Source organism: Saccopteryx bilineata, chromosome 3 (assembly GCF_036850765.1).
Source record: "Saccopteryx bilineata isolate mSacBil1 chromosome 3, mSacBil1_pri_phased_curated, whole genome shotgun sequence".
Classification (NCBI taxonomy): Eukaryota; Metazoa; Chordata; class Mammalia; order Chiroptera; family Emballonuridae; genus Saccopteryx; species Saccopteryx bilineata.
The window spans coordinates 59,822,487-59,836,227 of record NC_089492.1 but is presented as its reverse complement, the minus strand read 5'-3'; the positions used below and the strand labels follow the sequence as shown (position 1 = coordinate 59,836,227).

Here is a 13,741-nt window from a genome sequence, read left to right as displayed (position 1 = left end):
TACGTGAAGACACATGTAGCCCCATGTTCATTGCAGCACTGTTCACAGTGGCCAAGACATGGAAACAACCAAAATGCCCTTCAATAGAAGACTGGATAAAGAAGATGTGGCACATATACACTATGGAATACTACTCAGCCATAAGAAATGATGACATCAGATCATTTACAGCAAAATGGTGGGATCTTGATAACATTATAAGGAGTGAAATAAGTAAATCAGAAAAAAACAAGAACTACATGATTCCATACATTGGTGGAACATAAAAATGAGACTAAGAGACATGGACAAGATTGTGGTGGTTACCAAGGGTGGGGGGGAGGGAGGACATGGGAGGGAGGGAGGGAGAGAGTTAGGGGGAGGGGGAGGGGCACAGAGAACTAGATAGAGGGTGACGGAGGACAATCTGACTTTGGGCGAGGGGTTTGCAACATAATTTGATTACAAAATAACCTAGACATGTTTTCTTTTCTTTGAATATATGTACCCTGATTTATTAATGTCATCCCATTACCATTAATAAAAATTTATTAAAAAAAAAAAAAAAAAGAAAAAAAAATTTAACAAGTTGTAATGAAGAGATACAACAGCTCTTTTAGGCATTATTGACCACATTTAAGAGATCAAACAGCAGAGTAAAAGAAAATGACTTACAGGCATTCTCAAAATTAGTTTTTAACTAGAATCCTTTGAACTCACGTTCATAGAATATTTATGGAACTAGGACAACTTAATATTCTAAACAATGACATTTCCTCAGAGCATTGCCCTGAAAGGAGGAATATTAGAATTTTATGACTAGCTGATACTGGTATCTTTTGATCTAAAAATCTGATATCCTGTAAAGAGTAGTCTTTTGTATGATTACTATTATATCTCATTAATTCAACCTGTGAAAGTGAATAACCAAAGTTCTATGCACATGCCATCTTTTGATGATTGTTGTCAGATGCAGTATAATTCACTTTTGAAAAATTAAAATTAATTTTTGAATGGTTTTAGGTTTATAAAAAAACTGAGAGGAAGTTGTAGAGATTTCCCATAAACCCTCTGTTCCCACACATGTGTTGCTTCTGCCATTAGCAACATATCCCACCAGAGGGGCACATTTATTATAGTTGATAAACCCTTATTGATAAATCATAATCACCCAAAGTCCATAGTTTACATTAAGGTTCACTCTTGCTGTTGTACATTCTAGGGGTTTAGATAAATATATGATGACATGTATCCACATTATAGTATTATACATCCTCTGAGCTGCACCTATTCATCCCTCCCTGACCCCACCCTCACTCCCTGGCAACCACTCATCTTATTGTCTCCACAGTTTTACTTTTTTCAAAATGTTACATAGTTGGAATTATATACAAGTAGCCTTTACAAATTGACTTCTTTCAGTTAACAATTTGCATTTAAGTCTCCTCTGTGACTTTTCATGGTTTGATAGTACTTTCTTCTATGAGCTGAGTAATATTCCATTGTCTGGATGTTCCATAATTTACCTATTCACCTACTGAAAGACATCTCTGCTGCTTCCAAGTTTTGGAAATTATGAATAAAACTGCTAAAAACATTCATGTGCACATACATTTAAAAAAAATTTATCAGTGACGTCACGGAAATGGCGCCATGAGCAGCGCGTCCGACAGATCTCCCCTAAATCACAACAAATTTATCAACTAGAAACAGAAAAATTTATCCTCGGAGCATTTCGGAGTTCCACACAAACTGAAAGCGAAAGGACTGTTATCACTTGAATCTGAGAGACGAGGGTGTGGAGGAAGCTACCGCAGGGACCTTCATTCAAGCCGCAAGGGAGTGCGCCTGTGGTGAGTCAGCCCACACTCGGGAGCCGCGAGCAGCCGCGGGCGCGCGCCCGGTCGGGTTGCAGAGCGAGCACCGCCCACACTCGGGAGCCGCGAGCAGCCGCGGGCGCGCGCCCGGTCCGGTTGCACCGCTAACGTTCCCAGCGGCCCGCGCACTGCGAGTGAGAGTCGCCAGCCACCGGTGCCCAGAGCACCCCATTCGCGCGCGTGCCCTGGGCATTCCACACACCCAGAGCGCCCTACTGGCCCGCACACCCAGGGTGCCCCATTATCCTGCACCTGGTGCGATCCAGCCGCCAGCGGCAGGGCGAGCGGGAGAGGCACCAGGGTGGTCTTCTACTTGGGACATTCTCTCCGTGGGCGGGGCACCTCACCCAGCCATTCAAGCTAACAATCAAGCGTTGGGGGAGGGGCGCGCGCAGGCAGCCTAAAATGCCTTCGGGAGCACAGCTGCGACCCAATCGCTGAAATTAGCTTAACCCATGAAATCTGCGCACCCTCGGTTCTAATTGATAAGATCTCTCTCAGTTCAGCGATCCAAGACAAGAGGCGTGATATTTTTTAGTGCCTCTCGCTAAAGGGGCGGGGGCAACTTCTGATTGATAGAGCCTCCATATTCAGGGATAAACGCTAACAAGAAGGACTTGGCAGATAATAAGATCTATACTACACTAGTCGCAAGCAGAAACTAGTGCCTCTTCTTCCCAGCCAAAACAGGCTACAAAGTGTGGAAAGCCTGGGTTGAGAGGTCCAACTGAATGCTAGGCGCTGAACAGTCACCTTGACAACAATTGACTCCCACCCCCGCCTGATTACACTGGAGGCCCTGACTGCCAGAGCCTTTCCTAAAGCCTTGCACTGAGTGGGGATAGAGTGGGGATTTCCCAGCTCTTTGAGCCTCTTACTCCCCAGGCAGAAGCAGTTGCAGCCTTATAGCTGGATCACCAGGCTGCTAATTCAGGAAGGGGGGACTAGGAGAGAGAATCCAGGAAAGCAAACTCTCTCATCGTTGGACCCTGCAAACGCCAACAAGCCTTGACTACCAGCAAGACTAAAGCCAATTATATGACATTGCCATAGAATCCCATCAACTGCAAATCCCTACCTAAGTGTGACACAGAGGCAGAGCCTGGGGTACAGAGTCACCGACCAGGAAGAGGGAGAGAAAAGAAAAAGGAAGAAGTTAACCTCTCAAAATCAAGAAAAATCCACAGACTTTACAACTTGTTCCACTATTTTTTTTGTTGTTGTTGTTTGTTTCTTCTATCTTATTGCCTTTATTTCCTCCACCTCGGTCCTTCTATTCTCTGCCCATCTTATGCTTCCCTTTTCTTGAACTACACTACCCATGAGTGTTACATTTTATTTCTCTTCTTCATCCTCACCCTCCTTTAAGGTTATACTCCAAAACACTTAACTCTCACTCTCTCCTCTTTTGTTTTTTTTTGTTTTGCTTTATTCTGTTTTTTTCTCTTCCTTTTTTATTTCTTCCTTCGTTTTTCTCTTTTTCTTATTTTTTCCTTTCTATTCGTTTTTTCTTTTCTCGTTTTACTTTCCTCCCATTTAATCCTCAATCACGAAAAAATTAGTTAATTTGGGACTCAAGGCTTTTTTTGGCTTTATTTTTCTTTTTTGCTTTTGTTTTTTTCTTGTTTGTTTATTTTTGTGGCATTTTGGGTCCTCCCAACCCAAGGTCTCCATTGTATTTAGTCTTCGCTCCACTTAATACAACAGATTTTTACTTATTATTTTTATTTTTTTCTTCTTTATTATTCTTTTTTTGGTCCTTTTCTCTGGTTCCCTCTTATCCCTCTCATTATATCTCTTAGTTGACCATCACTTACAAGCAAATCATCTTATGCTTGTCTAAAATTTTCTTCCTTTTTTTTTTTTTACATTTAGTAGGTCTCTACTCCCTTTTTTTGCCCCTTGAACTCTTCACCCCAAATCAGGCCCTCCATTATAGGCATGATATTTCCCTGAGGAGGGGAGAGGAGGGAAAGAGAAGAAAGAAAAAAGGGGAAAATAATAAATTATTACTGTTTTTTCTTGTGGGGTGTTTTACCTTTTTTTTTTTTTTTTTTACTTTTTACTCTTTATTAATTCTAATTAATGTTATCAACAAGACCACCCTCAGATGCCTATAAGAAAGAGGAAATCAAATATTATAAATACAAAAGAAAGAGAGGTAACACAAATAGATGTGGAAAAATCTATGGAGAAAAGACTTAACATATTGGAAGCCTTGGAGCTAAATGACAGAGAATTTAAAATAGAAATCTTAAAAATACTCAGAGATATACAAGAAAACACAGAAAGGCAATATAGGGAGATCAGAAAACAACTCAATGAACACAAAGAATATATTACCAAGGAAATTGAAACTATTAAAACAAGTCAAACAGAAAAGAAAAACTCAATTCACGAGCTGAAAAACGAGGTAACAAGCTTGGCTAACAGAACAGCCCAGATTGAAGATAGGATTAGTGAAATAGAAGACAAACAACTTGAGGCACAACAGAGAGAAAAAGAAAGAGACTCAAAAATAATAAAAAACGAGAAAGCCCTACAGGAATTGTCTGACTCCATCAGAAAGAATAACATAAGAATAATAGGTATATCAGAGGGAGAAGAGAAAGAAAATGGAATGGAGAATATACTCAAACAAATAATAGATGAGAACTTCCCAAGCCTGTGGAAAGAACTAAAGCCTCAAATTCAAGAAGCAAACAGAACACCGAATTTTCTTAACCCCAACAAACCCACTCCAAGGCACATCATAATAAAGATGACACAAACCAATGACAAAGAAAAAATTCTCAAGGCAGCCAGGGAAAAGAAGAGTACAACATATAAAGGAAGGCCTATTAGATTATCATCAGATTTCTCAGCAGAAACTCTACAAGTTAGAAGAGATTGGACCCCAATATTAAAGCCCTGAAAGAGAGGAACTTTCAGCCAAGAATACTATACCTATCAAAGCTATCCTTCAAGTATGAAGGAGATATAAAAACATTCACAAATACAGAAAAGATGAGAGAATTTATCAACAGAAAGCCCCCACTCCAGGAAATACTAAAGGAGGTTTTCCAACCAGATTCAAAGAACAAAAGAAAACAACACCACAAGTAACAGCTCCACCAAGAACACAATAAAACCAAACTTAAACTGTGACAACAAAGGAAAAAAAGGGGGGAGAGGATGGAGATTAACAGTAGCAAAGGATGATGAAGTGCAGAAATACTTATAACATAGGGTACTACAATGAATATGGTAGGTACCTTTTTCATTACTTAATGGTAACCACGCTTGAAAAAACCACCACAAAAACACTTGACTTAAAAAAGGTAGCAACAGATGAAAGAAGTATGGAACACAAACAAACAAAAACAAATGATAGAAAAACAAAAGAGAAGAATCAAACTAGATACAAAACTAACAGAAATCAACTTATAAAATGGCAGTAGGGAACCCACAAGTGTCAATAATTACACTAAATGTAAATGGATTAAACTTACCAATAAAAAGACACAGAGTAGCAGAATGGATTAAAAAAGAAAATCCAACTATATGCTGCCTACAAGAAACACATCTAAGCAACAAGGATAAAAACAAATTCAAAGTGAAAGGCTGGAAAACAATACTCCAAGCAAACAACACCCAAAAAAAAGCAGGTGTAGCAATACTCATATCTAATAATGCTGACTACAAGACAGAAAAAGTACTCAGAGACAAAAATGGTCATTTCATAATGATTAAGGGGAAGTTGAATCAAGAAGACATAACAATCCTTAATATATATGCACCAAACCAAGGAGCACCAAAATATATAAGACAGCTACTTATTGACCTTAAAACAAAAACTAACAAAAATACAATCATACTTGGAGACCTCAATACACCGCTGACGGCTCTAGATCGGTCATCCAAACAGAGAATCAATAAAGATATAGTGGCCTTAAACGAAATACTAGGACACCTGGATATGATAGACATCTACAGGACACTTCATCCCAAAGCGACAGAGTATACATTTTTCTCTAGTGTACATGGAACATTCTCAAGAATTGACCATATGTTGGGCCACAAAGACAATATCAGCAAATTTAGAAAAATTGAAATTGTACCAAGCATATTTTCTGATCATAAAGCCTTGAAACTAGAATTCAACTGCAAAAAAGAGGGGGAAAAACCCACAAAAATGTGGAAACTAAACAACATACTTCTAAAAAATGAATGGGTCAAAGAAGAAATAAGCGCAGAGATCAAAAGATATATACAGACAAATGAAAATGAAAATACGACATATCAGAATCTCTGGGATGCAGCAAAAGCAGTAATAAGAGGAAAGTTCATATCACTTCAGGCCTATATGAACAAACAAGAGAGAGCCGAAGTAAACCACTTAACTTCACACCTTAAGGAACTAGAAAAAGAAGAACAAAGACAACCCAAAACCAGCCGAAGAAAGGAGATAATAAAAATCAGAGCAGAAATAAATGAAATAGAGAACAGAAAAACTATAGAAAAAATCAATAAAACAAGGAGCTGGTTCTTTGAAAAGATCAACAAAATTGACAAACCCTTGGCAAGACTCACCAAGGAAAAAAGACACAGGACTCAAATAAATAAAATCCAAAATGAAAGAGGAGAGATCACCACAGACATCATAGATATACAAAGAATTATTGTAGAATACTATGAAAAATTATATGCCACCAAATACAACAATCTAGAAGAAATGGATAAATTCCTAGAACAATACAACCTTCCTAGACTGAGTCATGAAGAAGCAGAAAGCCTAAACAGACCAATCAGCAGGGAGGAAATAGAAAAAACTATTAAAAACCTCCCCAAAAATAAAAGTCCAGGCCCAGACGGTTATACTAGTGAATTCTATCAAACATTCAAAGAAGACTTGGTTCCTATTCTACTGAAAGTCTTCCAAAAAATTGGAGAAGAAGCAATACTTCCAAACACATTTTATGAGGCCAACATAACCCTCATACCAAAACCTGGCAAGGATGGCACAAAGAAAGAAAACTACAGACCAATATCTCTAATGAATACAGATGCTAAAATACTAAAGAAAATACTGGCAAACCGAATACAACAACATATTAAAAAAATAATACATCATGATCAAGTGGGATTCATCCCAGAATCTCAAGGATGGTTCAACATACGCAAAACGGTTAACGTAATACACCATATCAACAAAACGAAGAACAAAAACCACATGATCTTATCAATAGATGCAGAAAAGGCTTTTGATAAAATACAACACAATTTTATGTTTAAGACTCTCAACAAAATGGGTATAGAAGGAAAATATCTCAACATGATAAAGGCCATATATGATAAACCATCAGCCAACATCCTATTAAACGGCATAAAACTGAGGACTTTCTACCTTAAATCAGGAACAAGACAGGGTTGTCCACTCTCTCCACTCTTATTTAACGTGGTGCTAGAAGTTCTGGCCAGAGCAATCAGACAAGACAAAGAAATAAAAGGCATCCATATCGGAAAAGAAGAAGTAAAGGTATCACTTTTTGCTGATGATATGATCCTATACATCGAAAATCTGAAGGACTCCACAAAAAGATTATTAGAAACAATAAACCAATACAGTAAGGTCGCAGGATACAAAATTAACATACAAAAGTCCATAGCCTTTCTATATGCCAACAATGAAATATTAGAAAACGAACTCAAAAAAATAATCCCCTTCACGATTGCAACAAAAAAAATAAAATACCTAGGAATAAACATAACAAAGAATGTAAAGGACCTATATAATGAAAATTACAAAGCATTGTTAAGGGAAATCGAAAAAGATACAATGAGATGGAAAAATATTCCTTGTTCTTGGATAGGAAGAATAAATATAATCAAAATGGCCATATTACCCAAAGCAATATACAAATTTAATGCAATTCCCATCAAAATCCCTATTGAGATTTTTTAAAGAAATGGAACAAAAAATCATCAGATTTATATGGAACTATAAAAAACCCCGAATAGCCAAAACAATCCTAAGGAAAAAGAATGAAGCTGGGGGCATTACAATACCTGACTTTAAACTATATTATAGGGCCACGATAATCAAAACAGCTGGTATTGGCAGAAAAATAGACACTCAGACCAATGGAACAGAATAGAAAGCCCAGAAATAAAACCACATATATATGGTCAAATAATCTTTGATAAAGGGGCCAACAACACACAATGGAGAAAAGAAAGCCTCTTCAACAAATGGTGTTGGGAAAACTGGAAAGCCACATGCAAAAGAATGAAACTCGACTACAGCCTGTCCCCGTGTACTAAAATTAATTCAAAATGGATCAAAGACCTAAATATAAGACCTGAAACAATAAAGTACATAGAAGAAGACATAGGTACTAAAATCATGGACTTGGGTTTTAAAGAACATTTTATGAACTTGACTCCAATGGCAAGAGAAGTGAAGGCAAAGATAAATGAATGGGACTACATCAGAATAAAAAGTTTTTGCTCAGCAAGAGAAACTGATATAAAAATAAACAGACAGCCAACTAAATGGGAAATGATATTTTCAAACAACAGCTCAGATAAGGGCCTAATATCCAAAATTTACAAAGAACTCATGAAACTCAACAACAAACAAACAAACAATCCCATAAAAAAATGGGAAGAGGACATGAACAGACACTTCTCTCAGGAAGAAGTACAAATGGCCAACAGATATATGAAAAGATGCTCAGCTTCATTAGTTATTAGAGAAATGCAAATCAAAACTACAATGAGATACCACCTCACTCCTGTTAGATTAGCTATTATCAACAAGACGGGTAATAGCAAATGTTGGAGAGGCTGTGGAGAAAAAGGAACCCTCATTCACTGTTGGTGGGACTGTAAAGTAGTACAACCATTATGGAGGAAAGTATGGTGGTTCCTCAAAAAACTGCAAATAGAACTACCTTATGACCCAGCAATCCCTCTACTGGGTATATACCCCAAAACCTCAGAAACATTGATACGTGAAGACACATGTAGCCCCATGTTCATTGCAGCACTGTTCACAGTGGCCAAGACATGGAAACAACCAAAAAGCCCTTCAATAGAAGACTGGATAAAGAAGATGTGGCACATATACACTATGGAATACTACTCAGCCATAAGAAATGATGACATCAGATCATTTACAGCAAAATGGTGGGATCTTGATAACATTATACGGAGTGAAATAAGTAAATCAGAAAAAAACAAGAACTACATGATTCCATACATTGGTGGAACATAAAAATGAAACTAAGAGACATGGACAAGAGTGTGGTGGTTACCAGGGGTGGGGGGAGGGAGGACATGGGAGGGAGGGAGGGAGAGAGTTAGGGGGAGGGGGAGGGGCACAGAGAACTAGATAGAGGGTGGCGGAGGACAATCTGACTTTGGGCGAGGGGTACGCAACATAATTTAATGACAAAATAACCTAGACATGTTTTCTTTGAATATATGTACCCTGATTTATTAATGTCAGCCCATTACCACTAATAAAAATTTATTTAAAAAAAAATTTATCAAGGCCCTGGCCACTTGGCTCAGTGGTAGAGCATCCACCCAGTATGTGGACGTCCTAGGGTCAATTCCCAGTCAGAGCACACAGGGGAAGCACACATCTGCTTCTCCATCCCTCTCCCTCTCGCTTCTCTCTCTCTCTCTTCCCCTTCAACAGCTCTGACTTGATTGGTGCTACTTGGCCCTGGCTGCTACAGATGGCTCCATGGCCTCCACCTCAGGCACTAAGAAGAGCTCGGTTGCTAAACAACAGAGCAATGCCCCAGATGGGTAGAGCATCGCCCCCTAGTGGGTTTGCCAGGTGGATCCCAGAGAGGTCACATCTGCCTCCCCTCTTCTCACTAAAAAAGAAAAATTATTGAATTTACTTGGATGACATTGGTTGATAAAATTATATAGTTTTCAGGTGTAGATTTCTGTAATATATCATCTGCATATTGCATTGTGTGTTCACCACCATAAGTCAAAAAATTTAACTCCTCTAAGTAAATACCAAGGAGCAAGATTGCTGAATCATAAGGTAAAAGTATGTTTTCTAAGATACTGCCAAACTGTCTTCCAAAGTAGCTGTACCATTTTGCATTCCCACCAGCAATTCATGTGAGAGTTACTTTTGCTTTATTTTACATCCTTGCCAAAATTTAAGATCGCCAGTGTTCCAGATTTTGGCCATTCAGCTATGTAGTAATATTTTATTGTTGTTTTAATTTGCATTTTCCTGATGACACATGGTGTGAAGTATATTTTTTGTATCCTTATTTGCCTTCTTTGGTGAGGTGTCTGTTCAGGTCAAATTTTTAAATTGGGTTATTTGTTTCCTTATTGTTGAATTTTAAGAGATCATATATTTTGGATAATACTCCTTTATCAGATGTGTCTTTTGAAATATTTTCTCCCATTTAGTGGCATTTCTGCTCATTCTATTGACATTGTATTTTGCAAAGCAGAGATTTTTAAATTTTAATAAAATTCAGTTTTTTAATTATTTTTCCATGGGCTCTGTTTTTAGTGTTGTATCTAAAAAGTCATTACCATATTCAAGATAACAAAAATTTTCTTCTATGTTATTTTTTAGAAGTTTTATAATTTTTCATTTAGGTCCGTGATCCACCTTGAGTTAATTTTTGTGAAGAGTGTAAGGTCTGCATCTAGATTCTGTTTTGGGTTTTTTTTTTTTAATGTGATTATTTAATTGTTCCAGCACCATTTGTTGAAAAGATGGTTCCAATACCATCTTTCCTACATTGTATTGCCTTTGCTCCTTTATCAAAGGTCAGTTGAATACATATAATTACCTTTTGAAGCATAGAAATACAACTGGTAGATATAAATAGAAAGCTTTCACCAAGTTGCTAGCCCAGTGCCCATTAGCTCTATATTACCTGGGGTAAATTTTTTTTAAGTTAGACATCTTGATTTATTACATTACATTACAGGATATTCCAAATATCTATTACTTATTTGCAGTAGATACTCCATATGCGGTTAGGTCTCCTTCAGATTGGAGGATTTATTCCCAGGAGACGTGGGTGCTACCGGGGGAAATTCTCAGATAACAGTGTCCTCTGGGGACTCAAGCTGTAGAGAGCCACTTTGCCCAAATTCATAGCCACTTCCCAGGGCTATGATAATATAAAGCCCAGTCCCTTGGCCTCAATCAGGGACATTCTGAAGGATCATCTCAGCCTCAGAATGCATTGAAAATGACTGAGTCCCACCTTAACTTCTGCTGCCAAACTTTCTTGTTGACCACAAGAATGCTCCCTAATAAATCTCCTGCATGTTGTTCTCTGTGTCAGAATCTGCTTTCTGGAGCACCCTATAGTCAACAAGTAATAACTGAATGTCTCATTGGTAACTATCTTATCAAAAACTAAGAATGGGCGTAACAAAGTTAAAACTAGTAGTTCTGGAAGTAGGTTGTAATGCGGGGTGCAAGAATGATCAAAAACAACCCTAACTTCTCACTGTCTGAACAGTGGTCTCCCACTCCCTTCTCCCTGCAGGAGGAGTTGTATTAGTTACTGGAGGAGGAACTGTCATATCCCAAGTGCCCAAATTCTATGGGGGTTGAGCAGCAGATAATTTTAGATGACTCTGATAAACAGCTGAAACCCCAACTAGATGGGCTAGCACAAAGTGATCTGATGATTTCTGCTGACAACACTACATGCTTATGTCTACTGTACAAATGTAGGACACCAAAGAGCAAGTTTCCTTTACTGGAACACAGGATCTCCCTGTCCTTCAATCTCCTGCATGTCTGGCAGACACCCTCACCCCCTCTGGTCCCCTTGAGGATGCAGAGGAGGGAGGAGAGCAACGGCATCTCTTCTGTCACTGCCACTGTACAGCTTTCTCTTTCTCCACTGGTCAGTGCCTTCACCCATGCCAGTGGGGTTGTGGAATTCATATTGAGCCTTCATGGTTGACAGAGACCTAGTTGAGAGCCTACAAAGCCATATATTCTGCTTAGTACCAAGTACAACTTTTTTGAAGTGTTAGAAGGGGTTGATGGCTACACTAGGAATAGAAACTATCCCTGCACTGAAAAAGTCACTGGGAGAGCCAATGGAGGGGTGACCTTGGTGTCTGAATGTCCCTAACGCCCAAGAGAGAGTAGCCTGATTTGAGAAATTATCAGAAGCTGGTCGCTGCAGTGACCCTGAGCGCTTCTTCATAGTTGCCAAAACAACAAATTAAATAGTATAGGGAGGCCCTTCCTAGATGGAGGAGTTGTACCCAGGTCACCCACCCCTGAGACAGTTAGCTTTCTTCTCCAGGCAGGAGGAACTGAACCTTTCTAAGTGTCTCTGGGTCTCCAGGGCTTGAGCAGTTCATAGAAAAAGCTGCAGCCTGATCCAGAGAGCTTGACTTGAGGATGGCCCAATGCTTCCCCATCTTCAAGGTAAATTATACTTGCCTTATAGAAGGGAAGGGGGAAAAAGGGACCAAAGCCATTGCTGTGTGAGATGATGGAAGGATATGCATTTTCTTGGCTGGGACCCTGGCCTCATACATCTCCCTTCTCCCAGTAGGAGCTATGTCCTAACCAGAGCTATAGGACATTGCAGAGTTTATCCCTGATCCTGGTACATGACAAGTGAAGGCTCAGAGGGGACCCACTTTGCCCCACAAAAGGTCATTTAGTATTTCTCATAAAAATAGTTAATAAGCTTCTGCCTAGTTTTACCTTTTAAATTGCACTCCCATGCATTAACACAGGAAGACCCACATCAGCCCAGTGAATTTGGCAAGGGACACATTACATAATTCAACATGTTTTTCAGAAAGCAAAATTAGAACACAAGGTTGGATAAAGGACATTTTCTTATTTAATTTATGAAAAAATACTATAAATACTGAGAACTTGAGTTAAAGCTACTTATACATGTAATACATTATCTTCTTTTTGTTTTTAAAGATAAAATTAAATAAAACTTGTACTCCTACAGAAAATCCTGGAAAGATGGTCAGCATAAGTAAAGGGTATGAAATAAACCTTGTAGCTTACTTTAAAACTCCCTTTGATAGTTTTAAGGAGATTGAGTGTTCAGAGGCTTTAGACGAGAGGAGGCTGAGGAAAGGAATTCAAGTTAAGAGAGAGCAACTGATAGTAAAGAATATACGAGCCTATGACTGGGAGTTGTAAGGTAAGGCAGGACACCCCATGTGGCCCAGAGTATCTCTGATTTACTGCACGATGTAGCCACCCAGAACAGCTGGGCACCTCTGGATCTGTGGCTAGTTGTTCCTCCTCTTCTGAAATGCCTGCTCCACTTCTCTTCCCCTTGAAGTTGGTAACCATTTCAATCAAATAAGATCCATTCAGTGAACACATGTTTATCATAAACCCACTAGGTCTTTGCTGGGGGCCAAATAAGAATAAGCCCCAGTTTAAGAAACAGACCCACTAATTGCTTCTCTCACTAGAGTAGGATGGGTGATTGAAATGGGATTTCTTGTCTTGCACTTCGAAACACACGAGTAATGATTGCTTTATCTGAGAATTAGCAAATCATTTACTACCTATATAGCTGCATGTAACTGCTGTTTATTGGGAAGGGAATTTACCCCATTGAGTGAGTCTTGCCACAAAATTAAGAAGGGACATGAGATTTATTTATGCTGATTCTGAAACTCCCTGAACCGTGCCTTCACTTTTGTTCTATAGTAATGTGTCAGCACGAAGCTAAGCAGTGTTGCCTCCCTGAGTTTGTTGCTTTTCATAGACTCATGGGTCCTTAAAAGCAGAAGGGAGCCCAGAGACTGACTACCACAACCTCCACAGAGCACAGAAAACTCTTCCCCAAAGGTTTGACACTGTTCACACAAACAGGAAGTTAAGTTTCATT

General features: G+C 38.8%; 1 protein-coding gene across 1 annotated transcript in view; it reads right to left on the bottom strand.

The window, feature by feature from the left end:
- Positions 1 to 13,741, bottom strand: part of CLVS1 (clavesin 1) — a 196,440-nt gene that overhangs the window by 98,899 nt on the left and 83,800 nt on the right. The window lies entirely within an intron of this gene.